We start from the raw sequence: 20418 nt of genomic DNA on the forward strand, positions 1-20418 counted from the left end.
CTGACAATGAAAAAAAAGAGAAATGATGGGATATCACTACAGTACCTACAGTCATTGAAAAGAAAATAAGGTAATATTATAAGCAGCTCTGTGGGCAGAAATTTGACAAAATGGAACAAGTTCCTCAAAGCACTCCCTGTCACAAACATCCAAAATGAAATAAAGATTTGAGTAGCCTTAGTTAGCTATTCAGATTCTTTTCAAATCAAAGAAGTGTGGAGGCCCACATGTTTCACAGGAAAATTCTTTCAAGCATTTACAGTTGAATTTACAGTTAACTTAAAACCATGTTAGGTGCAAAAAAATAAAATTACAGAAGAAATTTTGGAGGATGTGGATATATACTTCATTTAAGATGCTATTAGGCAATTATTATTAATTTTTGGAAGTGTGTAGTTGCATTGATTTCATAGAAAAACCAATGTCATTAATCACGTGACCATATAATTGTGAACTCCATTTGCAACTGGATGTATATCCATGACTAAGTCATTAGTGGACACAATATGTAACATTTGCATACCTCTAGTTTTAAGTGAAATCATTAGTTCTTCCCTTCTTATCTCTACTCTCCCAGCCAGTACAGACATGGACACTCAGTGATCCAGTGCTGACCCAGCAGTGAGGACAATGCCTCATGGGCCTTTGGGAGGTACTCCAGAGCAGACTCCTGGAAACCTGGCTCAACCTCCTTCTGATGTTACATGAGAGAGAAATAAATATTTTGATTGTAGAAAAGGGACTCTGTAGGTCCTTGGGAAAATTCCCTGCTGCTATAATTGACACGTTTGTTGTATAGGTCTCTGGTCCTATTTTAGGGACTCCAGTATCCCTTGAATAGTTTATCTCATCATCTAAAGGCAAGAAATCTTCACCACCTGTCTTTCATTGCTTCCCAAGTCCCTTCTGTAAAAGGGTCACAGGGTTGGTTGAAGCAGGAAATGAGATCAGAAATGAACTGGAATTCTCATAAAGTAATACTGCAGTAAGTAATCATGATTACTGCTGATCCGTTATCACAAATGGGACAAAAGGAGGCTGTGCTGTGACTACCCATGGTCACCCAGGAACCTGATTCAAACTTAAAACTCCGGTCTCCAGGGCTACTTCTTGGAATTTCAGAGTGGCAGATATAGACATTTGCTGGAGTGATGATGGAAAGGTCTAGAAAGGATACAGACCACCCTTAGGTGAGAAAGAGCAGGGGGAGGGATGGCTGGCCTGGCATAGTGACTTAATCACTGTCAGGTGAAGGAGCAGGAGGTGGGATACTAGGAACAGATCACTGAAGCCTCACCCTGGGGTTTAAGTGTTTTCCTGGCCCTTCTGGCAGGCAGAAGCCACAAGGGTATGGTTTTTGATGACAGTGGACTGCCCCTCATGCTGGACCAGGCAGGTGAACACTACATCTTCCCTGTGGGTGGATGAATTCACCGGTCCCATCCTTGTTCTCTAGGAGGTTGGAGGCCACCAAGGCCACTTCTGTTCCGGACACATTTCCATTCTCCAAACAGGTCAGCTGTAGGCGCTGAGGGTGGAACTTCTTCACTTGGCAAGTGACATTCACCTGGTCCCCTGCTGTGGGGTGCCTTGGAGTACCACTCCAAGGTGGGTGGAACTGAAACAGCACAGAGCAGAAGCTCTGACCTTATGGAACAGACAGATCATGGGGGAGGGGGGAGGCTTGAGAACTTAGCTCCCACCGCACAGCAAGGGAATCACCCAGAACATGCTAGGCATGCAGCTGGTGCTCAAACACTGAGGGTAGTCTGCATGTGAATGACATCCCTAAGTACAGTGCCCAGCACACAGTAGGTGCTCAAGGACTGATAGCTCCTATTAGGATAAGAATGAGTGAAATCAAGACACTGCAAGTTCCTGGCATGCAGTAAAACAGAATAACTGTAGCAAAACAAATGAAATCACCAAGCACATGATAGCTTGGGTTACAGCAGGTGCTTAATAATTGGAATTGCCATGGTAAAGTAAATGAAACCTAACACAGTGCTCAGCACGATAGGTGTTCGCCTGGAAGCTGCCACAGAAACAGTAGCAGATGACTATACATCTATGTGTCAGATGACTGGGAGGGTCTTTCAGGATTCAGACTCCAGACAATGGAAGGCCTGGAGCAGAGTGGGGGAAGGGCAGGCTCCTAGGCTTGGGGGCCAGACCTGGGCTTGGGCTGGGGGTGGGGGGGCATCTACCTTGGAAGGTCTCAGACAAGTTGGCAGTCTCACAAAGAGGAGGGCCCCCCTGCAGGGTCACGTGGGCCACCTCGCAGATGACCTGGGAGCGAATGTCCCCCGGGAAGCACCAGCTTGGTTGTGCTAGAGATGCTGTAGGAAGCGTTGTCTCCCTCTGGGTACACAGTGGTCTGAAGGACTGCCAGTTCATTCCCATTTTTGAACCATCTCAGGGTGCTGCTTCTGGGGGAGAAGCCGTGCGACTTGCAGGTGAAGCTCATTGTCTGCTGAGGTGTGGCCCTATCCATGGGGCCAGACACCATGCGGGGAGAGAGTTTGGCTACAAGAGGAGCATCAATGAACAGTAGCATGACTGTGGTCATCAGCACTAACCATACGTGTGTGACACTGTGGAGAAGCCTCAGCCCTCCTCCTGATAGTGTGAGGAGAGCAGTGTCATCTCATCACACAGAGGAGGACACAAGGTTCCAGAGCTGAACTGTGAGTTGGGCGCATGGCCCAGGTGCAGTTCCAGGCCTGAGTTCAGAGTCCTTTCTCTCCTCTGCCAGGTGACTTCCCACCAATCTGTGCACAAGAAGGACATTTCTGATGGCTCTCACTCTTGGTATCCAGGGTTCCTCGCTGCCTCCCTGGAAACCTCAGAGAGCCTGTGCAGCTTTCTTACAGGGGAAGCAGGGGTGGAGCAGGACCCCATGGAAGCCAGAACCAGATGGGACCATGGCACAGTGTGGCCCTCCTCTGTGAAATGGAACAGCAGGCATTTCTCTTTCCCAGGGTTGCAGTGAGGGGCAAGTGAGGCAATGCAAACAGTTGTTTGGAATTTAACATGGAAATGCAGATGAAAAGAGCAGATGAATCAGATAGTGGCTGACTGTTAGATCAACCTCATTATAATGTTGAATCCCCCTGTGAATATTCTCCTCAAGCCCTAGTAAATGGAGCTGCTGTCTCCTGTGCAGAGCTTGGCTTTGGAAATTTTTCCCTATGATCTCCTTAACTGTAAAAATGAAGACAACTTTGTGAGAGAACCCCCCCTGGATAGTCTCTGTCTATACCTCACCAAGGAGCCCAACTATTTTCATCCAGGTACAAAGAGGTTACTCCGATCCCTTACTGCATCCCTAGGGACTTCCTGTGGCCTCCAGTCTTGTTGTCCACAACTGAGCAAGTGTCCCACCTTCTCCAGCCAGACAGTGACACCATCCTCCTTTTCCCTCTGAGTTTCTGCACTGCAAACAATTATGGGGAGGGGTTCTTCTAGGTGCCAAGACCTGCTGACGCCTCAGCAACAGAGGGAAAATGTGGAGTCCCAACAGCTGAGTCTGGAATATGAACTTTTGCTCAAGGGACTCAAAACACCCTCCAGGAAATGCCGCCAGTCATCCTCAGGGAATGTGCTACTAAAAAGTTCTGTAATACTTGTACCATCAGGATACAGCTACCTTCTCTGCCTATGTCCAGGGGTTATGGGGAGATTCAGTCACTATTTTGTGAGTCAGTCCCCAAATTACATGAAGCTTTTCTTTCAGACTCACTGTCATCATTTCCAACGTGAGATGCCAGAATAAACAGTGAGCCTGTGCTTCTTCTCATTGTGATTTTTCTGAAGCTGAAAGAAAGACATTGACCCACCTCTCTGCCAACGGTGCATTTATTCTCACTGGAAGGGAAGGGAACTTAAGCTCCATGAGAGAGAAGCTCTTGCCTGTTTTGTTTCCTGCTGCTTCCCCAGCACCCAGAGCAGAGCCTGTATACAGCAGGTGCTCAATAAGTGCCGAGTAAAGAGAACAGTAATACATTGAGGGGAGTGCTCTCTGGAGCCAGGGTTGAGGTCAGATCTTGTGACTGGGTAAGTCACTCAGACTTTCATTCCCTTATCCCTGGAACCAGAGGGCTGGTCAGGATTGGAAAAGGCAAGAGCGGGGGCGGGGGGGCGGGAAGGAAAAGGCAAGAGCTGCGGAGCTCTCAGACTGGGGATTCTAGAGTTTCCCACTGTTTTCCCAGTGGGGCACCTTAAGCAAATTATCATAACATCTCTAGGCTTCAAATTCTCTGATATGTGGAAGGGCCTGAAATTAGGGGCACCCACTACAACACCTGATTCTTAGCTGTTGCCTAGACAATGGAGGGCATTCTTATTGACTTGTCATAACCAGGGGAAGAAGGATGCCATGCCATACTCACACTCATGGTGACCTAGGTGCCTGGTCCAGACTTGAACTCTACATGGAGTTTCCTTTCTGGAACTTCACACAATAGTAGGATCCTGTGTCTGTTGGGGTGATATTACTGATGCTTATGGTTAAGTCCATGTTGTTTCTCTTTGTGGCATCTGAAACTTTTGTTACTCAGGGGAAGTGGTCCCAATGGAAGGAGAAGATTAACTCCCAGCCTGGCCCTGTCCCCTTGAACCACTTAACCATCCCAGTGGGGATCAGGGAGGTCAGGGTGCAGCGCAGAGTGGCAGTCTGTCCAGCTGCAACAGATATTGACTTCTCAGGCTGGATCACTTGCAGCTCCAACTCACCTGCCACACCTGGAGGTAAAACAAAGCAGTCATTTATCCATCCTTATGTGATCCTACATATTTCTTCAAGGGTTTATTCACAACAGCTCATTGACTGAGTGCACCCCGTGAGCAGGCCTGGACTCAGCACGTTGCACATACATGGCATGTAACCCTCACAATGAGCCTATAAGGTGAGACCCTATCACAAATGAGGAAGCTAAGGGACACCGAGACTCAGTGATGTGTCACACAGTAGGTCTAAGTGCCTCAGTACTCTCTGGAAGCATCATACTTCACCAAATGTTTCTGAGTGTTCACTTTCTGGCCTCATGGAGTGTTGCACTTTCTGATCAGGCACTCTCAGGACCATGAGACTTCTTTAGAGCATTGTGTATGAGCTAATGGGATGGGTGTATTTTCTGGGCTGTGCATTTAACATCAAGAACCTCTGTGGATCAACTTCTCTCTTCCACATGCAAATCTATGCTGAGATCCCTTCATTAGTTTGGATACTTACGTGACAGTGATGGCAGAGCTTCCAAAAACACAATGAACAGGCAGCTCAAATGAGAAGTAACACAATGTTTTAAATCTCTGGGAGTTTTTTCCCATACTGAAATCACATTATATTAGTTTTCAAATGCTGTTGTAATAAATTATTAAAAATGTAGTGCCTGAAATGTACTATCTTATAATTCTGGGATCAGGAATCCAAAATTAGTGTTGTTGGGCTAACACCAAAGTTCAGTCATGATGCATTTCTTCTGGAGATCTCTTCTTTGCTTTTCCAAATTCTAGAAGCTGCCCACAGTCCTTTACTCATGGTTCCCATTTTCTTACCATATCAAATTCTTGCCTCTATTCTCACTTCTCCTTTTCTGACTTTGACTTTCCTGCCTCCTTCTTACAAGGACTCCTGTGACTATGTCAGAGCCACTTTGATGATCTAGGATAATCTCTTAATAGCAAGAGTCATGACTTAACTACTTCTGCAAAATCTCATTTCCTGTGTAAGAGGAAACTATTCACAGGATATTAGGATATTAGGATACGGGTATTAGGATACAGATCTCTTTGCAGGGCCATTGTTATGTCAACTACATGTCTCCGCAGACTATTATAGAAATAGGTTAGCATAAAAAATTTTTTTGTATGGGCCACTATCATACAGGTTGAGTGAGCAGGCTGAGTGAAATAAGTCAATCGGAGAAGGACAAACATTATATGGTCTCATTCATATGGGGAATATAAAAAATAGTGAAAGGGAATAAAGGGGAAAGCAGAAAAAGTGAGTGGGAAATATCAAAAAGGGAGACAGAACATGAGAGACTCCTAACTCTGGGAAACGAACTAGGGGTGGTGGAAGGGGAGGTGGGCGGGGGGTGGGGGTGACTGGGTGATGGGCACTGAGGGGGGCACTTGATGGGATGAGCACTGGGTGTTATTCTATATGTTAGCAAATTGAACACCAATAAAAAATAAATTTATAAAAAAAAGGATCTGAAAGGACTATTCAAGCAGTGAATTGATGGAGTTCTTTGCAAAATAAAACTAGAAATCAATAGCAGAAGAAGTAATCAATATTCTCAAATGTATTTTTTTAAAGATTTTATTTATTTGTTCATGAGAAACACAGAGATAGAGGCAGAGAGAGAAGCAGGCGACCTATCAGGAGCCCGATGCAGGACCTGATCCAGGGATTCCCGGATCAGGACCTGAACCAAAGACAGATGCTCAACCACTGAGCCACCCAGGTGCCGTCAAATGTATTGAAATGAAACAACACACTCTAAAAAAACCAAAAGGGCAAAGAAGGAATCATAGAGGATTTAGAAAACACCTTGGGATAAATTAAAATGAAAACACAACATGCTCAAACCCATGGTCTGTGGTGACAGCAGTGCTAAGTCAAAATTTATAGGTGTAATGCCTACATTTAGAGAGAGGCAAGATCACAAATCTATTAACAACTCTCATTGTAAGATGTCAGAGAAATAAGTGAAAAATAAACCCAAAGCTAGCAGAACGAAGTAAAAAGGGCTAGTATAGAGATAAAAAATAATTTGAATAAAAAACAAGAGGGAAATTAAACAAACTGAAGAGTACCTCTTCAGAATAACCAACATAGTTGACAAAACATTAGCTAGATTGACTAACAAAAGAGAGAGAGAGAGAGAGAAATGACTTCACTAACTAAAGTCAGAAATAAGAGGAAGACATTACTAAGAATATCGTAGAAATAAAGGAGATTCGAAAAGAATACACTGAACTTTGTACACCAATAAATGGGAAATCCTAGATAAAATGGATGACTTTTTAGACACACACAACTTACCATGGCTGAATCATGAACACATAGAACTTCTGAATAGAATATCACTAGTAAAGGGATTGAATCAATAATCAAAAATTTCCCAACAAAGAAAAGCCCAGGACCATATAGCTTCACGAGAGACTCTTTCCAAAAATTAAAAAAAATAAAAATAAAAAAAGTAACACTAATCCTCTTCAAAATATTCCAAAAAACATAAGTCTTCTAAGTAATTTCTAGTTATTTGAGACTCATCCTAGGGCAGCATTATGCTGATACCAAAGCCAACAAAGGCACTCCAAGAAAGCTACACACCAATATCTTGTTTGAATATTGATGCAACAATGCTCAGCAAAACATTAGCAAACCATGCTCAACAGCATATTAAAAGAATTATACACAATATCCAAGTGGAATATCTTCCTGGAATGCAGAATGCAGATTCAACATATGAAAGTCAGACAGTGTAATAGTCCACATTTATAGAATGAAGGAAAATGAACATGATCATTTCTTTTCATTCAGAAAATAGGTCAACAAAATTAAAGATATTTCGTGATAAAAACAATCAATAAACTAGGAATAGGTGGAAACCTACACAAAATGATAAAGTCATATATGAAATTCCTATAACTAACATCATCCTACATGGGGAAGGTCTGAAAGGTTTCCTCTAAGACCAAGAACATGGCAAAGATGCCTACTTTCACCATTTGTATCAACACAATAGTAGAAATTCCAGAAATGTAATTAGGCAAGAAAAATAAATAAGTAGCATCCAAACTGCAAAGGAATGAGTAAAACTATATCTCTTTGCACATGACATGATTTCATGAGTAGCAATCTTAAAGGTTCCACACATAAACATAAACTGTTAGAGTTAATAATTGATTCAGCTCTTTTGTGTTATACAAATAGAATAGTCATGAACCAGGAGCATTCTATATGCTAGTGATGAACAACTCAAAAAGGAAATTCAGCAAACAGTTCCACTTACACTGACATCAGAAACTATAAAATACTTAGGAGTAAATTTTTGTATGGAAAAAAACACTGAAAAAATGCAAAACATTGCTGAAAGAAATAAAAGAAGCCATAAATAAATGGAAAAACATCCCCCACTGGTGGGTTGGAAGGCTTCATCAGTACTACCTAAAGCAGTTGATATTCAAACAATCACTATCAAAATCCCATGGCATTTTTTTTTTTCAGAAACAGAAAAGCCCATTCTAAAATTCATATACAGTCTCAAGGGATGTCAAATCACCAAGCAACGCTGGAAAGGAACATAATTGGGGAACTCATACTTTTTTATTTGAATACCTATTACAAACGGTAATAATCAGAGTACTATGATACTGAGAATAAGATACAAATATAGAGCAATGGAATAGCATAGAGGCCCCAGCAATAAATCCTCACATATAAAGTCCAATAGTTTTCAACAACAGTGCTAAGATTATTCAATGGAGTAAGAACAGCCTTTTCATAAAGAACAACACTAAGTGGCGGGAAAACAAGATATCTAAATGTGAAGAATAAAATTGAACCCTTACTTTGCTCTACATAGAGAAATGAACTCAGATTGGTTGAAAGGACTTATGTATAAGAGCTAAAACCATAAACATCTGAGGAAAAACTATAGCAAAACTCATGATATTGAATTTAGCAGTGATTTCTAGGGCATGACCCCAAAAGCACACATAAGAAAATAAAAAATATATGATATGGTCTTCACCAAAATTAAAAGCTTTTGTACAGAAGAGGACAATATCAAAAGTGACAAAATAACTCACAGAATAGGAGAAAGTTAACTCAATGATGCAAAGCATATTTCTCACAACGGATTAATAACTAGCATTATAAAGAACTCCTATAATTCAGCAACCAAATAACAAAATGCCCAGTTAAAAATGGACCAAAGACTAGAATAGACATTTATCCAAAGAAGGTATTCAAATGGTGAGAAAGCACATGACAAGATGTTGAAGATCACCAGTCATTGGAAAAATGAAAATGAAAACCACAGTGAAATATCTCTTCATTCCTTAGAATGGCTGGCTTTTATCAAAAAAAAAAACAAAACAATACAATACAATAAGAAATCAGAAAAGCTATAGATACCTAGGAATAAACCTAACCAAAAGGTAAAGGATCTGTACTCTGAAAACTATAGAACACTTATAAAAGAAATTGAGGAAGACATAAAAAATTGGAAAAACTTCCTGTGCTCATGGACGGGAAGAACCAATATAGTTAAAATATCTGCTACCCAAACAATCTATATATTCAATGCTATCCTTAACAATACATCATCAGAATTTTTCAGAGAGCTGGAACAAATAATGCTAAAATTTGTATGGAATCAGAAAAGACCCTGAAAAGCTAAAGGAATGTTGAAAAAAGGAAAACCAAAGCTGGTGGTATCACAATTTTGAACTTCAAGCTGTATTACAAAGTTGTGATCAGTAAGACAGAAAAATAGACACATACATCAATAGAACTGAAGAGAGATCCCATAAATGGACCCTCAACTCTATAGTCAACAAATCTTTGATATTTTAATCTTTTATCTATTGAAAGAAAAGAATATCCAATGGAAAAAATTATTTTCAGCAAATTGTGTTGGAAAATTGGATAGCCACATACTGAAGAATGAAACTGGACCATTTTCTTACACCTACAGAATAAAAAAACTCAAAATGGATGGAAGACCTAATGTGGGCAGGAATCCATCCAAATCCTAGAGGAGAATACAGGCAGCAATCTCTTTGACCTTGGTTGCAGCAACTTCTTGCTAGACACATCTCCAAAGACAAGGGAAACAAAAGCAAAAATGCACTACTGGGACTTGATCAAGATAAAAAACTTATGCACAGCAAATGAAACAGTTAATAAAACCCAAATACAGCTTACAGAATGGGAGAAGATATTTATAAATGCCTTATCAGATAAAGGTCTAGTATCCAAAATCTATAAAGAACTTATCAAACTCAACAGGCAAAAAACAAATAATCCAGTCAAAAAATGGGTAGAAGACATGAACAGACATTTCACCAAAGAAGGCATACAAATGGCCAACAGACATGAAAAAATGCTCAGCAGTACTCCACATCAAGGAAGTGCAAATCAAAACCACAATGACGTACCACCTCATGGCAGTCAGAAAGGCTAAAATTAACAAGTCAGGAAATGAAAGGTGTTGGCAGGGATGCAGAGAAAGGGGAACCCTCTTATACTGTTAGTGAGAATGCAAGCTGGTGCAGCCACTCTGGGAAACAGTATGGAGGTTCTTCAAGAAGTTGAAAATAGAGCAACCCTACAACCCAGCAGTTACACTATTAGGTATTTATCCAAAGGATACAGACATAGTGATTTGAAGGGGCACCTGTACCCCAATGTTTATAACACAATGTCCACAATAGTCAAACTATGGAAAGAGCCCAGATGTCCATGGACGGATGAATGGATAAGGAAGATATGGGGTATATATACAGTGGAATATTACTCAGCCATCAAAGAACTGAAGTCTTGCCATTTGCAATGATGTGGGTTGAACAAAGGGTATTATATTAAGTGAAATTAGTCAATCAGAGAAAGACAATTATCATATGACCTAACTCATATGTGGAATTTAAGAAACAACAAAGGATCATGGGGAAGGGAGGAAAAAATAAAATAAGACAAAATCAGAGGGAGAGAGAGAAACCACAAGAGACCCTTAACCCTAGGAAGCAAACTGAGGGTTGCTGGAGAGGGGTGGGGAGGACGGGGTCATAGGCATTAAGGAGGGCACGTGATGTGATGAGCAGGAGGTGTTATATGCAACTGATGAATCATTAACCTGTACCTCTTCAACTAACAATACACTATGTTATATTTTGATTTCAAATTTAAAAAGGAAAGAAAAAATTCCATATGCATGAGCAAGTTTGTGTATGCAGCTTTTTCACACCCACCTATACATGTACACACCTGCACACACACACACACACACACACACACAAGTGCATTCCCACATATATATAATGTTTGCCCTAGCATGCTACTATAGAGTTCATTTTGAAGAATAAATGAAATTTTAAAACGTGTTAAACTTCAGTAAAAAATTTAACACATAGGAAACATCCAGCACATTACTAATAAAAGTTTCTGAGTTCACAGAGCAGAATTGGAACTCTAGAGACCCCTGAGTGTGATAAGTGACGGCTCTTTTTCTGTTTGTCTCTCTGTGTTTTCTGATGTTTCTGCAATTAGCCTCCACTGAGAAAGAAGGAGCATAACATGGTTAACAGAATGATCTGTGGAGCGGGGTGGCCTGGACATGAATCCCAGCTGGGCCACTCTGACTTAAGTAAGTGATATTGGGCCTGCTGCTCTCCCTGACTCAGGTTCCCCATCTGCAATCAGGACAGTCTGAGCTACCAGGCAGGGCGTTGTGAGGATTAGATCAATGAACACACACATTGTCATTGTGACCAATTGAAGCATCAACTGTTTGGACACCTCTGGTAACCAGCTGCAGGTGATAGATTCATAGAGGAAAGGCTCAGATCCCTGATGTCATGCTCTCAGATGATACCCAGTCCTTGGCGTTCTTTGGCAGACCTAGGTAGCATATCCGTGCTTACCTGGAGGCCTTCAATGTCCACGGGCAGGGAAAGATTGAGGAGTCAGGGAAAGGGGAGTCTCCCCTAAGGCAATGCTCACCTGTGAGTCCCAATAGCAGAGCCAGCAGCAGGTAGAGAGGGGGGCTGGGTTCAGAAGCAGGAGCTGACATTGTGGAGGCCAGAGGACCTTGCCCTGTGCAAATGAGTGTGCTGGAGAAAATGAGCCTCTGTTCTGTAGAAAAAAAATACCCGCCCCTCAGGTGATATAAGGGAAGCATCTATGATGCAGTAACATAGCTGTCAGGCAGCAATCTGCTTGTGCATTGTGAAACAGAAGTCATGTACAGAAGACCTTACATGGTGAGGAGGAAATGTAGGAAGAGGCCTGTTCTTATGTTTCAGAGGGAGTGGACAGTTCTAGCAGAAACAATGGTTCCTGCCAACCTGGGGCCTCTGCGCTGTGCACTGGGCCCCTCCCCCCATCTGGAGGTCTTCCAGGTGATTCTTCACTTAGAATCTCCAAGCCAAGAAGAATCTGTGGTTGGGGGCTTTGTCTTAAACTCCTGAGCCTATGACACTTGAGGGTGGCTAGCTTGTGCCCTCATTCTGTACCATCCTCCACCAAGAGCTACTGTACTGGAGGAAGGAATGGCTTTGACAGGACCTGAAAAACTTGGGGATCAAATGAGGTCTGCTCCACAACTGACTCCCTATTGTAACCCTTTATTGATGGAACTGGTAAAACTTCACCTCAATGCACAGTGCACTGTGGACCTCAGAAAGGGTTGTGCTTGGGGCACCTCACTGGCTTATTGGTGGAGTTAGTAACTCTTGATTCAGGGTTGTGTTTTTGGGCCCCAAGTGGGTGTAGAGATAACTTTTTGTCTAGAAAAAACAATCTATAAAACAATCTATAACAAACAATCTATAAAAAGTCTATAAAAAAGAAGAAGTTGCATGTGTTTGCATCATTTCTTTTCTTTCAGGAGAGGAAGTGGGTTTCGCTGTCCTCAAAGTCACATTCCCAGGCATTTATCTGAGAGATATGAAGACTACAGCCTCACAAAAACCTGTGTGTGAATGTCTACAGAAGCCTTCTTTGTAATGGTAAAAAGCTGGTAACAAGTAAAATATCCAGTGATAAGTGAATGATGGAACCAAGTGTGCTACATTTCTACGAGGAAATACTACTCAGCAATAAAAAGGAATAATTTATTTTCATGTGCACAACTTGTAAGTTTCCAAAGGCATTACACTGTGTGAACAAAATCAATCGCATAATGTCACACACTGTGTGACTCCACTGACACAACATTCTTGACATTATAGAGAACAGATTGGCATGTGCCAGAGCTTGGTGTGATGGAGCTGACTGTCCCAAAGAAAGAGTAGCACAAGGGTAACCTCTGTGGCCACAGAACTGTTTGTACCCTGAATATGGTGGTGGTCACACAAAATACACATAAGCAGGTGGACACGCACAAAAGCTAGGGATGTTACACGATTGAGCTATAAAATCCAGTATCATTATCATGAGGACACTGACTATGATGTTATCCAACATTAAAATATTATGTTGATGGGGTAAAGATGTGCACACGTTGGGAGGGGTCAGGAGTGACAGAGCATTGTATCCCAATCGTCCATAGTGGGAAGTCAGTGAATATTTCCGACGGGTGAGAAGTCAAGAAGTGGCAATATAAGCATGCTATCTGAGTTCTGGCTATCATCTCTAGAAGAAGCAGTTAAAAATAACCAATTAAGTGCTCGCTTTGGCAGCACATATACTAAAATTGGAATGGTACAGAGAGGGCTAGCATGGCCCCTGCGCAAGGATGACATGCAAAAATAATCAATAAAAGACTATAAAATGGTTGCCTCTGGGAGATAGAGAATAGTGGGAGGTAGGGAGACTCTAATCTTCATATGTAGAACGTATAGAACTATTTGCCTCTTAAACCATGTGCATATGTAGGTTTAATGAAGGTAAAAACTAAGGTAGTTGAGCCGATTGGTGTTGGAAGAGTTACACATAAGAGAATGTCCATACTTTGAGCATTAGTGTGAGTGTGATAAGCTTGTTGGAATAAGATTGATGTTCAAAACTCAATTACAATCCTATAAAGCAGCTCCAAACCTCAATGGCGATATGCTTCATAAAAAGAGCCATACATGGATGGAGTGGTTTATTACATGGCAAAGATGGCTGTGCTGACCAGTGAGTGCTGGATAATTTATCCCAATGGGAGTAAAAATACAAGATTCCTATCATATATCACACACACACACACACACACACACACACACGCAACTCAGAAGAACAAAGCTAGATCAGGTATAAATGGAAAGAGCAAAACTTCATCAAAGATTAAAAGCTTATTTTGTGCTACAGTAGCTCCCAAATGATACTAACTCTGCTGCTATGTGGACCATGGCAGAAGAACACGAGGGATCCTCTCATGTGTGCCCAAGGGTAGAGAGAAATACTTGTAAAGTTTCTGACCCAAATAGTAGGTTACCTTTAATATCATCCTCAGAAGAATCTCTAAGCAGTAGCATATTCTTATAATAGACAGCTATAGAGATGTGGAAAGTTAATAAAGTGGAGCTACATATAGCAACATGAAGAAATACCACAAGTTGTATAGAGCATAAAAAATAAAAGTTCCAGAATGTCGTATAGAGTGTAATAGCATTTATATAAAGTATAAAACATGCAAGTAAAATTCTATATTGCTTAAGGATTATAGGATGTCGTGAAATTATAAAATCAAATTTGAGAACGAGAAACTCCAGAGGAAGGGCAAGATGGCAGAAGAGTAGGGGTCCTCGACTCACCTGGTCCCACCAACTACCCTAGATAACTTTCAAAACATCCTGAGCACCTGTGAAGTTGACCTGAGATTCAAAGAGAGAACAGCTGGAACGCTACCGACAGAAGGGTTTTCACTTCTAACAAGGTACGAAGGCGAGAAAAAAAATAAAATAATAAATAAATAAATAAATGAAAAAGAATCAAGTGGGGGAGGGGCACCGCGAGTAGCAGGGCTAAAGGGGAGCAGCGGGAGCCTCAGGGACAGGAAAGCCCAGCTCTGGAGAAGTGGGAACTTTAAAAACCTACGCCGGAATTTTCCCTGATGCAAAACTGCTTAGTAGGGAAATCGGGCAAAATCCCAGGAGGGGCAGTGAAGCCTCAAGATTCCCCGAGTCACTATTAGAGGAGGGGCTCCCGGGGAAAAGCTCACCGCAAACCTCGGGTCCGATATCCATAAAGGGCTGGAGCACCACAGCCCCCGGGGCCTTTGGGAGCAGCCGGTTGGTCAGGTGGGCCTGCTCTAGACGGAGGTGGCTGTGCCCCATTCCCTTTGGGAGAGGCGGTCCCCGGGAGCTCGTGCCCAGCAGCACAGGGCCCCGGATCCCAGGGCATCCAAGCTGGGGATCCTGCGTTCCCCTGGGACAGGCGGAACAGGGGAGGGCACAGGACAGTGAGAACTGCCACTAGGTGACTCCAGGTTGTGCAGATCAGGGCACCCACGCCTGCCCCGGGAGCATCCAGGCCAGTGTGGACTGGAAGACTGCATTAGTTACTCTCGGGAGCTGACTCCAGAGCTGGAGAGCTGGCCACCGCCATCATTCTGTTTCCTCCTGGTTTCACCAAGTGCCTGGGAGAGGTGTGGCCGCCAGGGAACCAAGGCCTCACAGGATAAACAGCTCTTACTGAGCCGGGCACCTGGCATCTCCGCCCAGGCACAGACACCTGAGAATCAGCACAGCAGACCGCTCCCCCTGAAGACCAGCTGCAAGTACAGGGCAGGAGCAAGTTCTTGACCAAGCAGTGATGGAAAGCTCCAGGACCAAGGGAAAATAGGATATAAAACTAGAGGCCCCTCCCTTTATTTTTTAACCTTTTTTTCCCTTTTTCCATTACCACCTGTTTTTGTATCAGACTAAAAATTTCCAATATTTTTTCTCTTTTCCCACCTTACCTACAATATTTTACCAGCTGTTCACTTTTAAGTTGTTTTCCTTTTTCACTTTCATATTTCTACAATTACATGTCCTAGATATATTTTTCACTTCTGGATTTCCTTCAGCGTATTCAATTTAATTTTGGGACATATACGAGAAATGGATTAATGCTTTGTGTTTTGTGTTTTCTCTGCCTCGTTTTGTTCTACAATGTGGAAGGTAATACCTTCTAAAACATGACCAGCGTAGACTGAGAACCAAGTGGAATACTGTGCTGGTTCATTCTGGGAGATTACATTCTCTCCTCACTCCCATTCTGCACCCCTCTTTTATCTTGTTTATGTTTTGGTGGTCATTGTTGGGGCTACAATTCTATAAGCATTGCTGTTTTATATAGATTTGGGGTTGAGCATGTCCTAACATACAGAACAAAATACACTCAGAACCAAGAGAATCACCCTCTAGGACTCCTCAGGTAGAATACATTCTCTCTCTACTACCACTTCTTCACCATCACCATTCCTCAAAACCCGCTTTTTTTCTTTTTTCTCTTTTTCTGCTTTACTTTTGTTTTCTTTTTCTTCTTCTTTGCGGTTTTTGGCCTTTTTTCTACTTTGTTTTAGAATTTGTTTCTCACGTTAGTGGTCCTTTTGTTTTATTTTGTTCTGATCTTCTTTTTCATTTTCTGGTCTCTGACCTCTTTGGAATCATCTAGGGTGTACTTTACGTAGGTCGTGGCTGATATTTTTGACTCAGCCCACTCATACAGCCACTCTGCACTGAACAAAATGACTAGAAGAAAGAATTCACCACAAAAGAAAGAACCAGAAACAGTACTCTCTGCCACAGAGTTACAGAATATGGATTTCAATTCGATGTCAGAAAGCCAATTCAGTAGCACAATTATGAAGCTACTCGTGGCTCTGGGAAAAAAAACCCAAAAATAAAAGACTCTAGAGATTTCATTACTGCAGAGTTGAGATCTAATAAGGCTGAAATTAAAAATAAGTTAAATGAGATGCAATCCAAACTTGATGTCCTAACTGCTAGGGTTAATGAGGTGTAAGGAAGAGTGAGTGACATAGAAGACAAGTTGATGGTAAGGAAGGAAGCTGAGGAAAAAAGGGAAAACCAATTAAGAGACAATGAGGAAAGGCTTAGGGAAATAAAGGATAGCATGGGAATATAACTGTGGTTCCAGAGGACGCCAAGAGGAAGAGTGCCACAAAGTATAATTGAACAAATCATAGCTGAGAACTTCCCTAATTTGGGGTGGGAACCAGGCATTCAAATCCAAGAGATAGAGAGGTCCCTCCCAAAAATCAATAAAAACCATTCAACACCTCAACATTTATTAGTGAAACTTGCAAATTCCAAAGATAAAGAGAAAATCATTAAAGCAACAAGAAACCAGAGATTCTTAACTTATATGGGGAGAAATATCAGATTAACAGCAGACCCATCCACAGAGACCTGGCAGGCCAGAAAGGGCTGGCAGCATATACTCAGGGTACTGAAAGAGAAGAACATGCAGCCAAGAATACTTTATCCAGCAAAGCTGTCATTCAGAATAGAAGGAGAGAGAAAGAGCTTCTAAGATAGGCAGAAACTGAAAGAATATGTGACCACCAAACCAACTCTGCAAGAAATATTAAGGGGGACCCCGTAAAAGAAAGAAGAAGTCCAAAGTAGTAATCCACAAACACAGGACTGAATAGGTATTACCATGACACTAAATTCATATCTTTCAATTAATATCTTTCAGTTATTCTCTGAACGTGAATGGGCTAAATGATCGCATCAAAAGGAGCATGATATTGAACTGGATGAAAAATCAAGACCCATCTATTTGCTGTCTACAAGAGAATCATTTTAGACCTCAGGACACCTCCCACCTGAAAATGAAATGGTGGAGAACTATTTACCATTCAAATGATCCTCAAAAGAAAGCAGGGGTAGCAATCCTCATATCAGATAAATTAAAGTTTATCCCAAAGTCTGTAGTAAGAGATGAAGAGAGACACTACATCATACTGAAAGGGTCTATCCAACAAGAAGACCTAACAATCAAGAATATTTATGCCCCTAATGTGGGAGCTGCCAAGTATATCAATTAATAACCAAAGTAAAGAGATACTTAGATACTAATACACCAATTGTAGGAGACTTCAACACAACACTTTCGGCAAATGACAGATTTTCTAAGCAGAACATCACCAAAGAAACAAGGACTGTATCTTATATACTGGACCAGATGGATTTCAGATATATACAGAACTTTCCATCCGAATGCAACTGAATACACGTTCTTCTCAAGGGCATATGGAACTTTCTACAGAATAGACCACATACTGGCTCACAAATCAGATCTCAGCCGATACCAAAAAAGATTGGGATGTCCGCTGCTTATTTTCAGACCACAAGGTTTTGAAACCACGACTCAAGCAGAAGAAGAAATTTGGAAGAAATCCAAACATATGGAGGTTAAAGAGCATCCTACTAAAAGAGGAAAGGGTCAACCAGGAAATTAGAGAAGAACTAAAAAGATTCATGGAAAGTAATGAAAATGATGATACGACCATTCAAAATCTTTGGGATACAGCAAATGCAGTCCTGAGAGGGGAATACATCGAATACAAGCAACCCTCAAAAAACTGGGAAAAACACAAATACACAAGCTAACCTTGCACCTAAAGGAACTGGAGAAAGAACAGCAAGTAAAACCTACACCAGGCAGGAGAAGGGAAATAATAAAGATTCAAGCAGAACTCAATGAAATAGGGACCGGAAGAACTGTAGAACAGATCAACTAAACCAGGAGTTGTTTCTTTGAAAGAATTAATAAGATAGATAAACCACTAGCCAGACTTATTAAAAAGAAAAAAGACTCAAATTAATAAAACATGCTTGAAAGAGGCAAGATCACAACCAATAACAAGGAAATACAAATGATTTTAAAAACTTATTATGAGCAGCTATATGCCAACAAATGAGGCAATCTAGAAGGAATGGATGCATTTCTGGAAAACCACAAATTACCAAAACTGTAACAGGAAGAAATAGAAATCCTCAACAGGACAATAACCAGTGAGGAAATTGAAGCAATCATCAAAAACTTCCCACGACACACAAGTCCATGGCCAGATGGCTTCTCAGGGGGAATTCTGTCAAATGTTTATTTTTTAAAAAGATTTTATTTATTTATTCATGATAGACACACAGAAAGAGAGAGAAAGGCAGAGACACAAGCAGAGGAAGAAGCAGGCTCCATGCAGGGAGTCTGACATGGGACTCGATCCCAGGTCCCCAGGATGACGCCCTGGGCAGAAGCCAGCACTAAACCGCTGAACCACCCTGGCTGCCCTCTATCAAATGTTTAAAGAAGAAATAATACCTATTCTATTAAAGCTGTTCCAAAGGATGGAAAAGGATGGAATACTTTCAAACTTGTTTTATGAGTCTGTGGAAGGGGTCTCGGGGTCCATCAAGAGATGAATGGATAAAGAAGCTGTGGTCTATGTATATAATGGAATATTACTCAGCCATTAGAAACGATGAATACCCACCATTTCCTTCGACGTGGATGGAACTGGAGGGTATTATGCTGAGTGAAGTAAGTCAATCGGAGAAGAACAAACATTATATGGTTACACTCATACAGGGAATATAAAAAATAGTGAAAGGGATTACAGGGGAAAAAAGAGAAAATGAGTGAGAAAAATCAGTGAGGGTGACAGAACATGAGAGGCTCCTAACTTTGGGAAATGAACGAGGGGTGGTGGAAAGGAGGTGGGTGGGGGGATGGGGTCACTGGGTGATGGGCACTGAGGGGAGCACTGGATGGGATGGGCACTGGGTGTTATACTATATGTTGGAAAATCAAACTCCAAAAAAAAAAAACGGAGAATGAGAAACTCTAAATTCAGTCAGTGTCTTCAAAAGAAACGGAACATCACGGCTAAATGTTAATATTTGGCATCAATCCGGCGGTAGGACTGCGGATGTTTATTCTACTTCTCTATGTTTCAGAACTGAAAAATGCTTTCCATGTAGACTTTTCAAAATATATCGAAGTTAAATTAAAATCTTACTTGCAGAACTTCTGTAGAAAAGTAAAATGTGCTCATTCAAAATATGGAAGCAGTCTAAGTGTCCATTGTAGATGAATGGATAAAAAAAGGTGGTGTATGTGTGTGTGTCTACATATACATATACATACATACGTGATATGTGTGTATATATATGCCATATAATTATACACATATAATGCTGTATCACTCATCTTGAAAAGGATGAAATCTTCCCATTTGCAAAAACATGGTTGGAGCTAGAGAGTGCAATGCTGAGTGAAATAAGTCACTCGGAGAAAGAAAAACACCATCTAATTTCACTTATATGTGGAATTGAAGAAACAAAAGATTAAAAAAAATCAAACCAAAAAATAGCAGGTTGACTATAGTGAACAAACTGATGGTCACCAGGCGAGATCGGGTGTGGGAATGAGTGATTGGTGAAGGAGATTAACATTACACCTAATAGGATGTGCATTGAGTAATGTATAGAATTATTGAATCACTATATTGTACACCTAAAACTAATATAACACTGTATGGTAACTACACTGGAATTAACATTAAAAAATAAAAAATAAAAGTCAAATGTGCTCTGAAAATTAAGGGTTGTTCCTGATCAGGAGCAGAATGGAAACCTTGTTTTCTTGACCCACTTGATTCTCCTTTAAGACAGAGGTAGGGCCAGTTTGAAGCTCAGTCCGTCAGGATTCAGACATCTCTGGGTCTCACAGATCAAAGT

General features: G+C 41.3%; 1 non-coding gene and 1 pseudogene across 1 annotated transcript; one reads left to right on the forward strand and one right to left on the reverse strand.

Moving 5' to 3' along the window:
* Positions 1 to 1305: 1305 nt before the first annotated feature.
* On the reverse strand, positions 1306 to 11868 carry LOC121477856 (annotated as a pseudogene).
* Positions 11869 to 13400: 1532 nt separating this feature from the next.
* Positions 13401 to 13507, forward strand: LOC121478474. Its single transcript, XR_005984483.1, has one exon. It is a non-coding gene; the product is annotated as a U6 spliceosomal RNA (small nuclear RNA).
* Positions 13508 to 20418: the final 6911 nt, after the last annotated feature.

The sequence above is a fragment of the Vulpes lagopus genome, chromosome 18 (assembly GCF_018345385.1).
Source record: "Vulpes lagopus strain Blue_001 chromosome 18, ASM1834538v1, whole genome shotgun sequence".
Lineage (NCBI taxonomy): Eukaryota > Metazoa > Chordata > Mammalia > Carnivora > Canidae > Vulpes > Vulpes lagopus.